A 4,700-nucleotide genomic window follows, 5' to 3' on the forward strand; every position below is an offset into this window, starting at 1 on the left:
GTAAACGAACCGAACGAACACGAACAAGGCCTTGTTCATGTTCATTCGTTAAGGAAATAAATGTGTTCACGAACGGTTCATGAACACTTACCGAATGAGATTTTATGTTCGTGTTCGTTCCTTAAGGAAATGAGCGTATTCGCGAACGGTTCATGAACACAAACGAACACATATAAATTTGGCGAACACGACGAAGGATAAAGATAGATGGCCCAGAGAGTATCACTCGAACTTGAATCCCTTATTGTGGAACGGAGGTCGATCGTATTCGCCGATGTAAATAATGAGAAATGAAAGGGAAATGATGCATAAACAAGGTGAAAGTGGGTTTTCTAGTTTAATTGTTAGGGTAATAAAATAAATAAAAGTTTAATAATACAAAATGTACAAATAAAATATAAGAAAGTACAAAGATCTTCAATTAAAACACAAACATACGGATATAAATGAATGCAAATCAACAAATGTTCACGAACACGTTCACGAACACCTTACCGAACGTTCACGAACACAATCGAACGAACGAGACCTCTGTTCATGTTCGTTCATTTAACTAATCGAACGAAATTTCTTGTTCATGTTCGTTCGTTTATTAAACGAATGAACATAAACGAACTTCCCGCCGAACGTTTCATGAACTCTTCGCTGAACATTCTGTTCGCTTACAGCCCTAGTTGCAAGTATGTTCAAATGAATTGGTCAAGTAATGTATAATAATCTCGTTTAAGTATTAAAACAAGTATGTTATTATGTATTGTAAGAATAATGTGAAGTATTTGCACATAAAGAACGATTAAAGTTACGTATTCACGTTGTTTGCAAGTTAACATGCCTAAACGTATAAGTGTATGAAAATGAATGTACGAACAATGTATATTTCACATAAACGATCAATTTTATTATAATCAAGTCTCGGATTTACAATGATTCGAAATAGGATACGATTACAAGAGAAACGTCTTTCCGAAAATAGAATTACAAGACACGCTTTCTAAATAAGGAAAGTTACGATAAAGCAGAGCGTTACAGTTCACATCAATGGGAACCCAACATTTTGTTTATGGCATAACAATGCAGGATATTTAAAAAGATTGCGAGTATGAAGTTCATGATCACAACTTTTTTGATGACGTGTATGCAACCTTATAATCATGTAAGTTTTTTGTGGTCCAAATGAAATAAACCAAAAGAAACATTAAAGATTTTGGTGTTCATATCTCAAACAGCAGCAACCAGTTTCTTTTTAGGCTCACGAAGGGCATTTTGAAGATTTAGGTGGAAGAGTTATGCAAATGGGATGGTGCACTTTCGAAGTTGTTGCAAAGTATTAACGCCAATCTTTTGTACAACTATTGTATCTACCTTGCTTGATGTGACACAAACAAACTTTCTTTATGTAACTAACATTCGGCTTCATGGATGTGTCACACCCAAACGATAGGATTTTTTTCCAATGTGGTCCAGTTTTTTCGATACTCGGATCTTTTACACCCAAACGATAGAATTTTCGGGTCGGTCGTCGTTTTGGTCGGGTCAGGATTATTTATTGAGCTTGGAACCTTTAAAAAAAGATAAATAAATAACAAAACAACACATGTCTAAGCACAAAGGCAGAAATTGAGTAAATCAAAAGAGTTGAAGTGTTTATATTACATTAAAATTATGCTTGCTAATTGATAGTGTATCACAAAATTTACATCCTATGTTTAATAATAATAATGGTTGTTTAACATTTATACTACAACTTTGCTTTTGATACTATGGGGTCTAACTAGATATTCTTATGGGGTTCTTAAAAAATTAATATACAGGATCTACTAAATTTTTAAAAAAGATTGGGGACCCCGACCCACTCTATGTGGGTCTGCGTCCGCCCTTGGATGTGTGTATGTAAAAGCGTGGTGTTGGTTGTGCTGTGTTATTTCTTTGATGCCCATTGCTTTGTTTAGTTATGTTAAGCTCTATTGTTGCTGTAAATTAACGTACCATTGCTTTTTTGAATATCGTTAAGCCGTTTTCTTTTGTTTTAGTTATGCGGAGATTATGTTGCTTTCTTCTTGCTTTTTTCCGCTGCAGAGTACTTAACATCATAGGACGAGTTGCTTCACTTCAAACAACAATTATATAATAGGCATGTGTAACAAATGGGTCATGTTTTTAGCATGTTTTGCAGTTTTTCTACAAGCATGTGTTTTTATAGATCTAGTTATACGAAGTTAGCGAATGCTTTGTCCTCCCGGCGCATATGTAAGAACCACGCCACACTCCACGCCGGCGCACATGTATGAACGCCGCCGCAATACTAATTCTAGTTATAATTAATTGTCATATACTACCTAGTTGAAACTTGAAAACATAAAATCACTCATATACTACCTAGCTTGATTTCAGGGATATTATCAGCCTGTTTCTTAACACCATCTATTCTTTTTTTCATCATTTTTAGTTGCAATTTATAATTTTATACGCTCTTCTAAAAATTACGACAAATGAAATGATCATTTGTTCCCAGCATTTGTTTTATTTATATTGACACTAAGTTAAGTGATGATGATTGTCCATATGTTCTAATTCAGTGAAGTTCAGCCTGTCATTTGGAAATATGGTCCATTGTCAAGCAGATCAATATCATAAAAAGTTTTCTTTTATTATTTCTCCGTTTAAAAATAAAGTTATATAAAAATTACTTATTAAATCAGCTTAAACACCAACACACTTCAGTTTCTCCGTCTATACCACGTGACCAGCAGTTTCAGTTAATGAAACCTACAACAACAGATTAACAAACAAACATGAAGATCTAACAAATCAAACCATAAACACCATACAGATCTATAACATACATACAGATCTACCAAAAACATAACATAATAAAACTAATAACCTGCAAAAAAACAAAAATATACACTTCAGAAATAATATAAGTAAGCTGTACCGTTAGATCTGGAAAGAAGAATGATTATTGACCAACATCATAGCCTCGAAACTCAAAAACATATCATGTAACAAGACGATTAAGAACCGATGTAGTCGACGACATGTTTTTGAGCTTCAGAGGCGATGAAATTACATCAGATATGAAGCAGGAACTTGGCTCCAGTGTGTAGATTGAATCCGATTTACGAGTATTGCCGGTTCTAAAACTTAGAAAACACCATATATGAACAGAACAGATCATATGATGTCTTTCTAAGTTTCAGAGACGAGTATACCGCAGTAGTAGAAGTTTAGGTTAAGGTGAGGAGTGGAGTTTTGTGGGTGAATTTAAAGAGAAGGGGGGCGCTACACTGTGCATAAACCCTAGCCGCCATTACATTTACCCCTTCAAGTTCAAGGTTTTTACGTTTCTACCCTTAGTTTTTTTTTTTTTTTTTTTTTATTGGAAGGGAAAATGGATTTAATATCGGATTCAATTCGAAGATGTTCAGGCCCATCAATTATTGGCTCTAACTTTTTGTTTTTTAAGTACTTTTTTCAAAAATAAGCCTCAATCACGCCATACAGCCGCCCCCTATGGCGTGTTTGGGTATGTTTGATCGATTTTTTTGTTTTGACGTGTTTAAAATCATGTTGGAGGGGCGAAATTTTGACCAATGAGACCGGTGCAACGGTCATAAAGCAACGGCTATAAATTTATTTATTTTTTTTCTTTTTTCATTTCTCACATATATATATATACACACTTCTACATTTTTACAAACAAAAAACCTATACAATACTTCTATTTTACAAAAAAAAAAAACCTCTACAATCTCAAATATTAAACCATTTTTATAAAAAAAAAATGGGTTCCCCTAGTTCCTCGTCCATCGCAAATTATTACTATAGAGAGTTTTTAGCGGATGATGTGAATCCACCGATGAGGAGGTCGAGCAAAAGGCAGTTACGAGTGCTTGTCAACTAGCGGTGCGATATGTGAAGCATTGTCGCCGGCCTGAACGTGAAATTAAAACCAGAGATTATATTGAACGAGACCGACGTCCGACAAACGATCGGTTGATGAAAGATTATTTCGATAAAGCGCCAACATTTCCAAACCCAGAAGTTTTTAAGCGTCGTTTCCGAATGAGTAAGCGTTTGTTTCTATGCATCGTCGACGACTTTGAAAACAACTTCGATTATTTTAAACAAAAAGCGGATGCGAAAAGGACACTTGGATTCACCGGTATTCAAAAGTGTACGTCGGCGCTACGAGTCCTTGCTTATGGAAACACGACCGGCATCAACGACGAGTATTTAAAAATGGCCGAGAAAACAACGCGAGACACCTTGGAGCATTTTTGTCGCGGTACATTCCTATACTTTACTATAAACATTAAAAATATTTTTTTAGCTTATGGTTGTATACGTTTGTTAAATGTATTATAAATTTGTACGGTGCGCGTTATCTGAGAACGCCCACATGGTACGACCTTCAAAAGATTTACGAGGTACATTCTAGTGAGCATGGTTTGTCGGGTATGATCGGGAGCTTAGATTGCATGCATTGGCGTTGGGATAACTGCCCGACCGCATGGCGAGGTCAACACACATGGGGTGACCAAAAGGGACCTACTGTTATTCTTCAGGCGGTTGCCTCACAAGAACTTTGAGTTTGGTCGGCTTACTTTGGCATGGTCGGGTCATGCAATGATATAAATGTTTTTGAACAATCTCTGTTGTTAGAGGACTGGATTTCTGGCAGAGCTCCAAAAGCGTCT

General features: G+C 35.7%; 1 long non-coding RNA gene across 1 annotated transcript; it reads right to left on the minus strand.

Moving 5' to 3' along the window:
- Positions 1–861: 861 nt before the first annotated feature.
- Positions 862–3,262, minus strand: LOC110910919. The gene is made up of 3 exons (XR_002576582.2): positions 2,936–3,262; positions 1,987–2,766; positions 862–1,559 (listed from the first exon to the last, which is right to left on the minus strand). It is a non-coding gene; the product is annotated as an uncharacterized LOC110910919 (long non-coding RNA).
- Positions 3,263–4,700: the final 1,438 nt, after the last annotated feature.

This window comes from Helianthus annuus, chromosome 15 (assembly GCF_002127325.2).
Source record: "Helianthus annuus cultivar XRQ/B chromosome 15, HanXRQr2.0-SUNRISE, whole genome shotgun sequence".
Lineage (NCBI taxonomy): Eukaryota > Viridiplantae > Streptophyta > Magnoliopsida > Asterales > Asteraceae > Helianthus > Helianthus annuus.